Source organism: Lemur catta, unplaced genomic scaffold (assembly GCF_020740605.2).
Source record: "Lemur catta isolate mLemCat1 unplaced genomic scaffold, mLemCat1.pri scaffold_203_ctg1, whole genome shotgun sequence".
NCBI classification, from domain to species: Eukaryota; Metazoa; Chordata; class Mammalia; order Primates; family Lemuridae; genus Lemur; species Lemur catta.
Window position 1 is genome coordinate 2,501 of NW_025423819.1, and position 15,000 is coordinate 17,500.

Consider the following 15,000-nt stretch of genomic DNA (forward strand, 5'->3'; position numbering starts at 1 on the left):
CTATCCACTGAAGGAAAAAACCGCAACAAAAGGTAGAAGACCACAGGGTGGGGAGAGAGCCCGTCGCTCTCCCTACGTGACCGTCCGGAGCGCTCGTTCAGATGGGAGGAGGTGTGTGTTTCATTGATTTGGGTGCCGTCTTTTCTCTGCAGCTGTGTCAGAAGACAGCGATCTTCGGATTTTCACTCCACCGAGTGAATACCCTTTTGAAGAGAATGTCTACGGGAAGCCTACGGTTCCCCCGCGTGGGTGGCCCTCCTCTAGAAATGAAGCTCGCTTCTTGAACGGAGGGGATCTGTGTACGCCATCATTCTTTCGGGACGATTTCTCAGACGCTAGCTTCGGACCGCCACATAGATCGTCCCCGACGTTGCCTCAAGGGTCCCCACCGACCGTCCCCAGCCTGCCCACTCAAGGGAGCCGGGCCCCTTCTGATCTGTCCGCCCGCCGTGAAGCTCCCTCCCGAGGGTCCGAAAGCCCACCTGTTTCCCAGTTCGGTTGAATGATGCAGCACCCGGGCGGGGCACTGGCACCCAGTGACTCCGTTCTGAGTCTGTGCGCTCTGGGGTGCGGGTGCGGGTGCGGGGGTGGGGGGGAGCGGAAGGGGAAGACGGTGGCGGTGGGGGGGGGGGAGTTCCATCTCGACAGGTGGCCTCCTACCGACTGACTCTATGGGACGGACCGTTCCCACTCGGGACCGTGTACCTTCTCGGCCTAGGCACATCCCGGCTCTTAAAGCCACTCTCGGGGACACTCTCCCACGTACACGTAGATGGCCTGCACGAGTGAGTGCTCTTCCTTTCTCGAAACATTGGAAATCTGTCCGCCATTTTACCTGACCTGACGGTGTGTGATAAAGGAGCATAGAACCCTCAGCCACCCTCCGCCTTCCCGCTGCCACGAGAGACGGTGCGGAGCGTGAGAGTCTATCCCCGGCTCTCCCTCGACTCTCCGTGTCCACCGGAACGTGGCCCGACTGCAGTGACACCAGCTATGTTAAGTCGGTCTCTGGGTAGGGAAAGAACGTCACCGGATAGGCCCCATCGATCGCTTATCTGTTCTGATAGTTTTGTGGCAGCCGTTTCTTGCCCCTTTCTTTTCTTTTTCTGTCTCTCGCCCTCGCCCCCGCCCCCGCCCCCACCCCCAAATTCTTTCTAAGAAGACATTTAGGATGTCAGATTCTGGCCACGTGCCCCCCTGGGCACAGGGGGCCAGCAGAGACAAAGGTCTTTGGTACCAAGTGTTCATTCCACAGTGACAGATATTGCCACGCTTGTACTGACCGGGCCTTGAGATCGTGAGTGGGTCAACTCTGAAACTCCCTGTACTCTACTTCTCTCTCGGGTAGGTCCCTGTCCCAACCCTCCGGCTTCTAGCACACACCCAGTGTCACTCTCTCCTCTCGGGATAAAGTTCCAAGTTCCAGATGATCCGATCCGCTCCAAGGAGGAAGGGGAGCTGGCCGGGCCGCCCACTGTGCGCCCCACCCCCACCCCTCCCCACCCCCGTCATAGGGTCCCTTCTTTTCAGGCTGACACTGGCACCGGTTGTCGGGTGTCACCTAGCGGCCACTTTGATCAGCCATCGGGATCGGGATCGGGGAAAGTCAGGTGACGTTGGGAGTTTAAGAGCTGACTCCCCGGGCGGGGGTGGGGGTGGGGTGGGGGTTTTGTGTGGTGTGTGTGTGTGTGTGTGTGTGTGTGTGTGTGTGTGTGTGTGTGTGTGTGGGTGGAGGGCGGGGCGTGGTTCGGATCAGCCGCGGGGAGTAGAGCACGGTCCGGTCCCACTCTCTTCTTCCTGGGCCCGCAGCTCTGGGCCCCGCCCGAGGCAGCCCTAGCCTCTGGCGGGTCTCCGCCCACCCGCCCTGTTGTCTGCGGGAGGCGCCCCTCCTCCCGCTCCCTCCCTCCTCCCGGGACCATAGGCCTCTGCCCGTAGTTCTTTTGTTGTTGTTGTTGTTGTTGTTGTTGTTGTTTGCCCTTTTGTTTGTTTCCGTTTTATCTTGTTTTTTAGGCTTACTGAATATCATCTCGGATAAAAATTTAAAGCACAGAATGCCTCGTATTATATAACAAGATGTAGCTTTTTATCCTACGCCGAGAGCGATGCATTTTTCTCTTCGGGTCCATTTTCCCGTCCTGGGAGAAATACGAAGTTGCTCGTGATACTTCCCCATCATCTTCCGGTTTCCCCGACTCAGAAACACTGTCAACACGACGTATTCGATGGTATATCTCTGCGTGTGCACGTGGGCGCCCTTACCTATTTCTTTTCGGCATCGGGCTCCTATCTTTTGGTACCTAGGGGGGAAAAAAGAAGAAACCAAAAAAGGACGGAAAGATGTTCTGTCCTTTTACCCTCTCCTCCCCCCCCCCCCCACCAACTTTTGGGAACTCGTCGTCTGGCCTACGTCCCCAAGGCAGGTTAAATCTTTTCTTAAAACTCCCAAGTGGTCCCCTGCCCCCCAGGTGGGCGGCCGGCAGAGTTCACAGAGTTCACAGGCTTTGTTTTTGGCAGAGCCTGGACGATTGAAATCATTAACCGCAATCGTTGCTAAAGCTGAGGACCACAGGCTCCCACCCACCCACCCCCCCGCGCGCCCTTTAAAAGCTCTCTATTTCTGCCTAGCCCTATGTTCGGGAAATCTGGGGGCTTGAGATGGGAAGGTCTACCTTATTTCCTCCTTTACCGGCAAAATAGACTCTCTCTTTCCTTCCTCGTCACACGGCTTGTCCTCCTTATTTGGCCTCGTGGGCAAGTGGCCCAGCTTTCGGTAACACCGAGACTTCTAAGCTGTCTTATCGGTCTTGTTTTGTTTTTACTTTCTTTCCTCTTTTCTTTTTTCTTTTTTTTCTTTTCCTTTTTTTTTTTTTTTTTTTTGAGACAGGATTCCTTTCACTCTGTCCTCTCCCAGCCAGGCCGCCTTGGCCTGATTGTAGCTCACGGCAAGCTCCAAATCCAGGGCTCAAGTGATCCTCTCTGCCTCGGCCTTCTGAGTAGCTGGGACTCTAGGCAAATGCTGTGCTGCCACACCCGGCATAATTTTTCTTTTTTTATATTTTCTTGGTAGAGACGAGGTCTCATCGTGTTACCCAGGCTGGTCTCCGGCTGCTGGGCTCAAGTCACGCTCCCGTCTCTGCCTCCCAAGTTGCTGGGGTCACAGGCATGAGCCACCGTGGCCAGCCAGGTTATTGAAAGGCGATCACTTTGCTATCCTGATACGAAACCCCAAATGTGCGAGTGTGAGGCACCAGACGGAGGGGAGTCCCCGCACCACATTGTCACGGCCGTTGAGGGTGGCTCACGAAAAAGCTGGGATGGGGGTACACGGTAGTGATCAAGGGGATACATTCTAGTGGGATAGCAGAAATATAGAATGTCCTGAAAAACACCAAGTGTCAGAATGCCACAGCAGTCAACGGCTCACAAACTTCCGTTCCCTTGTGTCATGGTAGGCGGCTTACTTTTCTCCTACTCCCTCGGTATGAGTAAAGCCTGACATGGAAAATGTCTACGTCTCATCCAAATCCGTCAAGACGATGGAAGGGGGAACTGGGAGAGGAACAAAGAGAAAACAAGGAAGAAGCAAAACAAGGGAGAAGGGGGACGAGGAGGAGCAGGAGGAAACTGCCTCCCCTGCCCCCGTGCTACCCAACGATACGTGAAGAATGGCCTCTTCCCTCCTCTCCCACCCTGTAACTATGCCTGGAGGTGTACCCTACGGCTACGGTCCTAAAAGAATGTACGACTACTTATAATAGTGGAAGAAACGCGGTCTGATAGGTTTTTGTGCAGTGGGACACCTACCCGGCCAGGGCACTCGCGGTGAATGGAGCTCGCAGGGCGGGCGGGAGGTCGCTCTGGGTGAGTCTGTGAGTTAGCGGTGAGTGGTGAGTGAATGTGAAGGCCTAGGACGTTACCGTAGCTTTTTATAAACCCCGGACGCTTAGGCCACACACGACATTTACCTTCAGAAATTTCTTTCTTCAGTCATACATTAACCTTAGCTTACTGTAAGTGTTTTCACTTCATAAACTTTCCCACGTTGTTTTTTTTTTTTTTTTCCTTTTCCTTTTCCTTTTCTTTCCTTTCCTTTTTTTTTTTTTTTTTTTTTCTTTTTTAACCTTTTGGACTCTTTTGTAACACCACGACTTAAAACACAAACACATTGCACTGTCGTACACAGATGTCTTCTTTCTTTCTTTCTTTTTTTTTTTTTTTGAGACAGAGTCTCACTTTATTGCCCGGGCTAGAGTGAGTGCCGTGGCGTCAGCCTAGCTAGCTCACAGCAACCTCACACTCCTGGGCTTAAGCGATCCTACTGCCTCAGCCTCCCGAGTAGCTGGGACTACAGACATGCGCCACCATGCCCGGCTAATTTTTATGTATATATATTTTCAGTTGGCCAGATAATTTCTTTCTATTTTTAGTAGAGACGGGGTCTCGCTCTTGCTCAGGCTGGTCTCGAACTCCTGAGCTCAAACGATCCGCCCGCCTCGGCCTCCCAGAGTGCTAGGATGACAGGCGTGAGCCACCGCGCCCGGCCTGGATGTCTTCTTTCTTTGTGTCCTTATTTATTCTGTAAGGTTTTTCCTACTTTTAAAGCTTTCATCGTTCTATGCACTTTTCAAAACAAACAAACAAACAAACAAACAAACAAACAAATAAATAAATAAATAAATAAATAAATAAATAAAAACTAAAACGGAGGCGGGGGAGGAGGGAGAGGGAGGGAGAGAAATAACACACACATGGATACGTTTCCCAACTCAACCGAGGAAGGGGGCCGAGTCAAGGTTCTCAGGGAGCCACCGGTGACGAAATGGTCAGGCTCAGAATCAGCACGGCAGAGTGGCTGCAGACCCAGGGGGCCTGGACCGGCTACCTGGATGACACTCCGTTTCCGGTAACTCGGGGAGTCATAGATCCCCTTGTGCCTCAGCCTCTTCATCTGCAAATGGGGAAATAATGGTGCCTACCCCACAGGGATATGGTGCAGAGTGAAAAAGCGAATGCAGGCAAAGCACACAGAAGCTCGCGTGGCAAGCGGTAAGCCTGTCATCGTGGTCACAGTCGTTGTTATAGGATCATCTTCCTACGTCCTTGTCTTTTAAAGATTAGTAGAACCTCCCAGAAGATGAGAATAGGCTCCTCCTGAGCAAGTCTCGGCTGTAAAGCCACAGGCATGTTGAGCATGAGGCACAGAAGGCAGAATAAAAACCTGATCCCGGAACATTATGTTCCTGCAGGACATGAAATCACCGAAGGTATGGGAAATCCTACCTTACATCGGTTTTACTGGAACACCTAGGATGGCGGACGCACACGGATGCCCGCGCACGCGCACCCCAAACCTTTTGAGCCTCACAAAACAGTGTAACCCGGGAACACACTATGATGCTCATTAGCGATATATTTGGGCCCCGGTTACTCGTCACTCTGAGCCTGCCTCCTCCTTATCTGTCCAAGGAGAACACTGTTTGTCACAATTATCCTCACCCTACCTAACGCTTCTGGTAAAATTTAAGTGAGAGAACACCCGCTGGACAGAAAAATCTATGTTATCTCCCAATTTTTCTTCCTCCTGATTTCTATCTGAATCTGTGAGCTCGCTTTGGTTCACTTCGGTTTTTCAAGAGGCTCCGGTTACCTTCTCTCCCACCTATATCGGATTGGGTCTGATGGAAGAAAGAAGGAAAAAAAAAAAAAAAAAAAAAAAAAAAAACATAGTAAAGAAAGCAGAGCAACGTTTGTTTCTGAAGCAACCGATCAAACATTGCTGATGAGCCGGTATTTTCTATTTCAGTAAACCAAGGAGGCCTATTGTCATGAGGCTGTGAGGGGCCCGGGTAAGTTTGGATGATTATCCCTAAAGGAGACAAAGCAGACAGACTAGGGCACGTGTGATTTTAGCAAAGAGAATAAACGGTGACCTCTTTGCCGAGTTGGGCCTTAGCAGACCAAAGGGAAATAAAGGTGTAATAGGACGCTCAATTTTTACTCTGGACACAGATGTCGGGCCCTGAACTGAGAACACTGGGTTTTTTTTACCCTCCTTGATATTCACATAGGCTTAGAGGATGCCGGGGGTGGGGTGGGGGGTGGGGGGGAAGAATACCGAGCCTGTAAGTTATCCCTAAAACTCGGATTTTATGTTCCCTTGCCTTTTCATAACTGAGCGACACACAACATTAAAGAATGGACACAGGCCGGGCGCGTTGCCTCAGGCAGGCCTGTAAACCTAGCACTCTGGGAGGCCGAGGTGGGAGGATCGCTCAAGGTCAGGAGTTCGAGACCAGCCCGAGCAAGAGTGAGACACCCCCCCCCCCCATCTCTACTAAAAATATAGGAGGAAATTAGTCAGACAACTAAAAATAGATAGGAAAAAATAGCCGGGCATGGTGGCGCATGCCTGTAGTCCCAGCTCCTCGGGAGGCTGAGGCAGGAGGATCGACTGAGCCCAGGAGTCTGAGGTTGCTGTGAGGTAGGCTGACACCACGGCACTCACTGTAGCCCGGGCAACAGAGTGAGACTCTGTCTCGGGGGAAAAAAAAAAAAAAAAAAAAAAAAGAATGGACACAGACTTCCACAGGTTTGTATGTGGCCCCTTTTACTTATTAACGCTACAGGACCTTAATTATTTGTGCTCTGAATCTGATATTCAAATTATCCTTGTGGCCAACCCGTTTGCACAGTAGATGATAGGGAAAGAGATAAGAGTTCACCGCCTGAATAGATGACAAGCAATGGGGAGTACTGGTGAAATTACAAGTGGCCTATGTGTACCCACTGAAAATCCCAATTAGCCCCTACCATGAGTTCAAAGAAGAGATCTAAATTTCTGACCCCGTGACCCTAAAAGATATTTCCTCCCAGGGTGTCACAGAGAAAAATAAAACTCCATCCTAGCACTTTGGGAAGCCTAGGCGAAAGGCTCGCTTGAGGCCAGGAGTCTGAAGTTGCAGTGAGCAACGATGATGCTACTGCACTTTAGTGTGGGAAACAGAGTGAGAGCCTGTCAAAAGAAAAAAAGAAAAAAAAGAAGGAAAAATTGCCGTGAGAGCCCTGGTTATGATACGGCAATAAGCGCTAGCTCTTGGAAGGTGTAAAACAGATTCACGGTGGCTTACGCCAATTTGGGATGTACGAAGACAAGCTTGAGCACCACCGCCAACCAAAATTACCAATGAATACCTGGCTAGCGATCGGGATCAGACATACTATAAAAGAAAAAGCTCCCACGGCTAAAATAATGTGAACACGATGGACTCGTCGATGGAAAAGAACCCCGAATCACTGCACTGCAAAATAATTTAGAGAGTTTTATTCCGAGCCCAACGTCCGTGATCGTGGCCCAGAGAGCTACACCCAAGAAGCCTCGAGCGAGCGGACCCGTGGCGGCGGGGCGGGTTACGGTTTGGCTTCCTACATTTTAGGGAGACAGGAATTACATGTAAAAATCACAAATCGATACACGGAAGGGGTACATCGGTCTGGCCTCCAAAGGCAGGACATCTGGCAGTTGGGGAGGGGGGGGGGCGGTGTTTACGGGTTTGCAGCTGGGTTTAAAGATTCTTTGATTTGCAATCGATGACATAAATGAACCTCTGCCTAAAGGCTTTGCATCACGTTTTCAGTTAAGACAAGGATGTCTGCTAATCACAGACAAGCCACTGGGACAGTTTACCCCAAACTCAAGTGCTCTGTAGTTCAGTAAACGGTTGGCCTGCTAGATATGCATGCGTTAAGCTTGGTCTTGCCCGGCCTTAGGCCCGTCGGGCATTCAGTATCTCATTGTGACAAAAACTGACTCCATCAGGGAGGGGTGTCTGACCTCCCCTGTCCTTGAGGGCAGCAGCTCAGGTTTAAAGGTTTTTCTAGGGTTCCCTGGGCCAACCACGGGACGGGTCTGACGCAGGCGGTGGCGGGCGGAGGGCGGCTTAAGATTTTATTTTAGTTCATACACTCCAGAAATGGTGTTTCCCTGGGAAAGATACACGAGTTCACGAACAGCTTTCCTTCGGTTGGTCCGGCCCCTCCCTGAGGTCGTCTCCCTGCCCCCACTCCTCCCCTCCCCTGGGGCCGGAGCCCGGGCGGAAAGGCCCAAGAGGAGAGGCGCGTGGGGGAGGTGCCGCTCCCAGAACGAGACTCGTCTCGGCCCCACGTCACCCAGCCACCGCGACCGCTTCGCCCGAGGAGGTGCCCAGCCAGTCGTGCTTCTGCCCCCTCGAGATTGCCTGCGGCCTGGGGGCGGGGAACGAGCTCCCGACCCAAGAGGAAACCCCCTAGCCCGGCCGGCCGCACAGGTGGCCGTGCCCCCGGCGGGGCCCTTCCGCCGTTTGCCACGCCCCCGCCCCCGCCCCCGCCCCCGCCCCCGCCCCGACTCAACGCGCTGACTGCGCGTGCGCGTGCGCGTGCGCGTTCGCACGTAGCCGCCTCGGACTTCTCGCGGGCGGAACCGCTTTCAGCCGCGACCCCGCCCCGCGAGCTGCCGCTTCCCGGCCTGCCTCGGGGCCGCGGCCCGGCGCACGGGGGAGGGGAGGGAGCGTAGGTCGGTCACTTGGGGGCGGGGTGGGCGCTAAAGAAATCAGTCCCCCTCCGTCTCCTGCGTCAGCCAAAGCCCCGAACCCTTGGAGAACTGCCACCGCCACTACCGTGGGGGGCTGGGTCCTCACTTTGTGTCCTCCTTGTGGCCCAGTCCGAGGGGGCTGGGCTGCCAAGCAGATCCTCTTGGGAAGGAGGCAGGAAGGGCCCAGGTCTGGACCGGGGTGGACTGGACCCCTCCACCCTGGGGTGTGGACTGGCTACCGAAAAGCTCAGCCGCTTGTCCACGAGGCCGAATAACGAGGACAAGCGGTATGAGGAGTAAGGAAAGAGAGAGTCTACTTTGCTGGCAGAGGAGGAAATAAATAGGGTAGAGCTTCTCAGTCTCAAACCCCCAAATTTCCTGAACATAGGCCTAGGCAGAAATACAGAGGTTTTAAAGGAGGGAGGGTTGGTTCTCAGCTTCAGGCAATTACTGCAGTTAACCGTTCTAATCGTCCCGTGGCCCCCCCCCCCCCCCCCCCGTCTCTGCTGAGAAGAAAGCCTGTGGACTCCGTGGGCCGCCCACCCTGGGGGGCCACCTGGAGTTATAACCAAAGAGTTAACGTGCCTCAGGGATGCAGGCCAGGCTGTAAGTTCCCAAAAGCCTGGGGGAAGTTTTAAAAAGACGGAAAAGCTTTCTGCCCTCTTCCCCGCCCCGCCCCCCCCCCCCCACAAGGCCATTTTCTGTGGTGCAGACTCGGCACCCTCCCTCCCTCCCTCCCTCCCGTGCAGGCCTGTTTATCCTCAATCATCTGCGAGTTTCACGAGGAGGAGGAGGAGGAGGAGGAGGAGGAGCAGCTCTCTCGCTCTCCCCACCCTCTTTCTTCCCTTAGGAAATCCTCAGCCCTGTTCCACACACTCAAGGTGGTGGGCCTGCTCCGGCCCCCTCCCCCCCACCCGCCGACGGAGTAGGTGTACAGACAGGAGCACACTTCACGGGGATGAAGGGTTGCGGTGGCCAAATGGGAGATGCGAGGCGGGGGGGGGGGGGGGGGAGTGGCTGGCCTTTGGCAAAGAGTGACTCGGAGTAGCCATCCAGGCTTGTCTGAAAAGTGGGACTGCGAGCCTGAGCGCGCCGACGAAGTCGATGGACACGGTCACTGCTGTGAGATGTCTCTTTTACCACGATGTAACACCAAAGCAAAGCCCTGTCCCGCTGGGTCGGAGAAGGCCTTGTGGGCAATTTAGAAAAGCCATGGCGTGGCCGTTCGGAATACTTCCTGCCTCTCCGGGAATCAAAAATTAGAAAGGACCGTGGGTTCTGTATCAACGTACCAAAGGCAGGGAGAATTTTAGCCTTTTAAAGCCTGCCCCGGCCCTATCTCAGCAGGGCAGTGGCACCCCAAGTTCCGTGACATTTCTGCACTCGGCGGCGTCTGACTTCTTCAGCCATCTGATGGGATGCCCCTGCCAGGTGGCCACTCACTCGCCCCTTCAGTTCAACCCTTGTACCAGGAAGTTTTGCCTTCTTCCTAACCACTGTGGGGGGACTGGGGGGTGACGTGTGTGTGTGTGTGGAGGGGGGGGGAAACGGGGCAGACCCACAGGTGCAGCTTCTTGGTCATAATGGGCCCACGGCAGCGTGGGATTCCCCCCGGAAGGGAGGCAGGGTGGCACTACAGCACCGAAACCTGACGCGGGTGGCCACGCGGATGGGGGGGCGCCCGTTAGACGGGTGGCCGAGGCCAGGATGGCTCGGCCTCAGATGCAGCCACCGAGAGCCACCTGGGTCCCGGAGGGTCAGCCCGAGAAGCCCCGCAGCAAGAGGTCCCTCCGGCAGAGCAGACACTGAGTCTGTAAGTCAAGACAGCTGGGAGGCCTGGGAGTCAGAGGCCCTGGATCTCAGGTCCCGGGGTGGGGGCGGGGAGCAGTGCCGGGAGAGAGAGCCCGGGCTCCAGAGGCCGTGATGGGGCCCGGTGGGGCGGGCCGAGGAGGCCGAGGCCGGGTGTGGTATGGTCCGGGATGAGGGGGTTGGGGTGGCGGGCAGGGGGAAAGACCCCTTCACTCAGACGTGCCCTCAGAGGAAGGCAGAGGTGCGTTCTGCCTTCCTCCAGCTAGTGGAACGCTCGGCATTTCTTTCCTTCAGAGCTGGGTTGAACCGATAGGGCGTCTGTTATGGTACGGAGTGCGAGACAGGACCACCTAGAGACCGAATTGAGCCAAGTCATGAGTCTTTATTAGCTGACCGGCGACCACCCCCCTGCCCTGTTAGGGTGCGGGTACAGAGAATGGCCCTGAGCCGAAAAAAACCAGGAAGGTTTCATACTATCCTAAGCTACAGCTACGTGACTTTAGGCTACGTGCCTTTAGGCACGGCGGCGGTTGAAACAACATTATACCACCTACTCCACAGCTGTGGGGTCTGGGACCAGCCTCGGGCCCCGTTTCGGTGACAGTCTTTAAGTGAGCAGGTTTACAGAAACAGATAGCACCAATTAAGGAACGTTCTTTCAGGCGTTAAGCAAGCACAACGGGCAGCTGGAAAGTTTAAACACTTAGTTACAAGTTAGTTGCTTTGTTTTTATCTCTGCAAGGTACATATTTCCAGTTACAGACACAGGTCAAGCGGACGTCGGTCACCTAGCGAGCGAGCGTAAGTTTTCAAGTGGGCCTTTACAGCGTCCAGACGGGCCACAGTCCAGTTATTGTGCATTCTTTTTGACCACTTGGAAAGCTACTAGCACTGTCCGGGCCTCACTCACGCGGACTACAGAGTTATGACCCGGGGTGTGTGTGTGTGTGTGTGTGTGTGTGTGTGTGTGTGTGTGTGTGTGTGTGTGTGTGTGTGTGTGTGGTGCGTGTGTGTGTGTGTGTGCGTGTGTGTGTGTGTGTGTGTGTTTAGCTGTCCGTATAATTTTTTTTCTCTTTTTAGTAGAGACGGGAGTCTCGCTCTTGCTCAGGCTGGTCGCGAACTCCTGAGCTCAAACGATCCGCCCGCCTCGGCCTCCCAGAGTGCTAGGATTACAGGCGTGAGCCAGCGTGCCCGGCCGAGTCTTTCCTTCCTTCCTTCCTTCCTTCCTTCCTTCCTTCCTTCCTTCCTTCCTTCCTTCCTTCCTTCCTTCCATTTCTTTCCATTTTTCTTTCCTTTCTTCCTTGCTCCTGTTATCCTGTCTTTCTGTCTCTCTTTTTTCCATCTTTCTTCCCCCTTTCTGCTTTCCTACCTTCCTTCTTTCTCATTCTCTCCTTTCTCTCTCCTTCCTTCTTTCTGTCTTTCCGTTCTTCCTTCCTTCTTTCTCTCTGTGTCTTTCTCTGCTTTCTCTCTCTCTCTCTCTCTCTCTCTCCTTCCTTCTCTCTATCTTTTTCTCTTTCCCTCTTTCCGTATTCTTGTTTCTTTTTCTCTTTTAATTTCCTTTCTTTTTCTCTTCTTTTCTTTCTTTCCCTCTTTCTTTCTCCTTCCTTCCTTCCGTCCTCTCGTTCTCTTTCTTTCTGCCTGTCTTTTCTTTCCTTATTTCTTCTTTCCTTCTGTCTTTCTGTGTTTCCTATCGCCTTCCCTTCCTTCCTTTTCCTTTTCCTTTCTCCCCCCGCTTCCTGTCTTTTCTTATTCACTGTTTTCTTCTTTCTGACTTTCTCTCTCCGTTTCTCTGTCTCTTCTCTCTCTCTTCTTTTCCTTTCTCTCTTTCCCTCTTTCTGGGTCTGCCTGTCTGTCTCTCGGCTATGTCGTGGTCTGTGCAGAGACGGGTTTGGTGGACGATTTCGGTGGTCGGGTCGACCCATCCTTTCTTTGATCCCAGTGCTAGCCACGCTGGGGCCTGCCTAGCTTCCCCGATCAGGCGAGATCGGGCGCGTTCAGGGTGGTGTGGCCCTAGACTGACCCGTCCTCTGTCGATGGCTTCCGTGGGGAGTAGGGGGGACTGTGTTTGATGCCCTCGGGGGACCTTCTGGACTCTGAAATGATGGGCTCCGGAGGGTTGCCCCGTGATTTGCAGCAGACCTCTGGTGGCTGGCGCCGGTTGTGGTCGGGCTCCACCTGGCGGCCGCTTTTCTAGAAGGCTCTTGTCCTCTGAATCTTCGGTGCGGCAGGCAAAGCAGGGGACAGTCCCCGCTGTGACGGAGGCTGGGTTCCGGGAAGCAAGCAGCCTTCTCAGGGCCATCTGGCTCGTGCCGGGACGCCGGCTGGGACGTCTGTGAGGCGAAGCTTGGGCCCGCAGGGCTGTCGTAGGAGGACGTTGTCGCCGCGCTTCCGGGCTCAGCCGGCCAGGCGGCTGGCGGGGCTGGCGGGGCTGGCGGGGCTGCCCGGGCGGGTCGACCAGCACGCTGTGGCCGCTCTGGCAAGACCCTCCCCGCCCCGCGGGGACAGGAAGGAGACGGCGCACGTGGACGGGAGAGGAGGGTGTCCGGCGAACGGCCGCCGTCCCGTGCATGCCTGTCCCTCTCCCTCTCCCACGGCCTCGCCTTTCCTGCCGCTTTTCCCTGGGTCCCGCTCAAGAGGCAGGGACAGCCCTGTGAGTGGCACGGGTGGCTGGGTCCCTCGCGGGATCCCAGTCGTCCGTGGCTTCTTCCGAGTCCTACTCTGGGGGCACGGACCGGGCCCTGGGCGGCGCGGGTGGCCGGCGAGGGCGACCCCTGTCGGGCCGCAGCGGTCCCGTCCCGATGTTTTCTCCTCCATGAGTCCCCCCTGTGCTGGGGCCGGGGACCGGGGACCGGGCCCCGCCCGGGTGGCGCGGGTGGCCGGCGAGGGCGACCCCTGTCGGGCCGCGGCGGTCCCGTCCCGATGTTCTCTCCTCCACGAGTCCCCGTGCGGGGGCCGGGGTGGCGCGCGTGCCCGGCGAGGGCCTCCCCGACCCTCTACGCCACGGGGGGAGTGGTCCGCGGGTCCTGGGGGTCGACCAGATGTCCCTGAGTGCCCCTCGTCTGCTGGCCCTGGGCACCTGCTGGGGACAGGTGGCCGTGTCGAGTGTCGTAGGGGCAGGCGTGGTCAAGTGGCTCGGTCCCCGCCACCCTGCACCGTGTTTTTGATCACCTCATATCGTCATCTTCCGCCGCCAGGTTAGTGCTGACACGCTGTCCTCCGGTGACTGTCGCCGGAGGGGTTGGGCCTCCTCACGGCGACAGGGTTCCGGGTTCCTGGTGACCCGGCGCCCTGCCGTGTTCCCTTTGAGCTCGACCGCCTGGGCCCGCGCGCCGGCTCTTAGGGCGTCGGAGTGTCCCGGCGGGGCTGCTCGCCCTCTTGGGTTGGTCTCTGGCCCCTCGAGGGACGGCGCCCCGGGGGGCGTTTGCGGCAATCCTCCCCCTTACCCAGCTGGCTTCTGTGCCGTTGCGTGTCAGGCGGTCTTCGTGTCTGGGTTGTCTGCCGTCCTCCTCCGGAGACGGGGGCCGGCGAGGCTGAAGCGGGCTCCTCTGATCGCTGTCCTCGCTGGCCTGACTGGCCTCCCCGACCCTTCCCCCGTCCTACGGGGCCTGATCGATGTGGTGACGTCGCGCTCTCCCGGGCCTTAAGCCGCGTGCCAGGCGAGGGACGGGCCCATTCGTGGTGAATGGGGGCCGCTCTTCTCGTTCTGCCCGCGGGCACCTAGCCTCTCCACCGCCCGCCTGTGGGCGGTGGGTGGGAGGCGCCGGGTGCGAGACTATCCGGCCCGCCCTCGCTCGCCCCGCCCTCGGCCTCCTGGCGTTGGGCGGGGGGGGTCGTGGGTCCTGTTGTTGACGCAGCGGGCAGCCCTCGCTCGCCCTTTGTGGGCCGTTGCCTGGCCGGGGTCACCCCTCCCCGCGACGGATGGGGAGGGGCGTCCCGCCCGCCCGGTCGCGCGCGCCCCGTTTGGCGCACGGCTGCTGGGTCTTGCGTGGCCCTTTTGCGGTGCCCCTGGAGCGCACCGGGCCGTTCCCCAAGGTGCCCGAAAACCGAGTGGTGGTTGTCGTCCTCGTTCCCGGCGTCCCCCTCTGGTGGCCGCTGCAGCGTCCGCCGCGTTGGGTACGCTCCTCCCGAGCAGTTTGCTTGGGCTGATGAAGGGGGGGTCGAGGCGGGTAAGCTGAAGAGGCATCCCCCCCTGCGCCGCGTGGGCGGGCGGGGGGGGTGTTTGTCTCGGCGTCCCCACGATGTGTGCGTGGCGGACTGCCGGAGGCGTGCGCGCGGCTCGTGCCCTTCCCTCCCTGCGCGCGAGCGGTGTTGCCGCAGGGTCGCGCGGGCGATCGTGGTGGGGGGCCTCTACCCCGGGCCTGGTCTGCCTCGGTGACCCCTCTCCCGTACCGACGGGAGAGTGTTCCTCTCGAAGCCGAGGTGGTTTCTGGACGAGAGGGGCCCCCGACCGTGAACGCTCGGGAGTTGCCAACCGTGCGTTTTTGTTTTACCCTGTACCGCAGACCCCCCCACCCCGCCCCACCGGGGGGCGTGCCCGAGCGCCTCCGCCCCGGGGCCCTGACGGGGGCGACCGGGTGTCGGGGGCGAGATCCACCTTCGGCGAGAAAGCGTCTTCTCTAGCGATC

The 15,000-nt window shown here is 56.8% G+C and overlaps 2 long non-coding RNA genes across 9 annotated transcripts in view; both read left to right on the forward strand.

Moving 5' to 3' along the window:
• Window positions 1-1,862, forward strand: part of LOC123629689 — a 4,229-nt gene extending 2,367 nt beyond the window's left edge. For 2 of the 8 annotated variants that reach the window (XR_006732159.1, XR_006732162.1), the window contains exons 2-4: window positions 153-567; window positions 719-1,012; window positions 1,256-1,450. This is a non-coding gene — a long non-coding RNA (uncharacterized LOC123629689). The other 6 variants (XR_006732161.1, XR_006732163.1, XR_006732156.1 and 3 more) reach the window with 6 other exon arrangements.
• Window positions 1,863-3,142: 1,280 nt separating this feature from the next.
• On the forward strand, window positions 3,143-3,507 carry LOC123629690. The gene is made up of 2 exons (XR_006732164.1): window positions 3,143-3,184; window positions 3,453-3,507. It is a non-coding gene; the product is annotated as an uncharacterized LOC123629690 (long non-coding RNA).
• The last annotated feature ends 11,493 nt before the right edge of the window (window positions 3,508-15,000 follow it).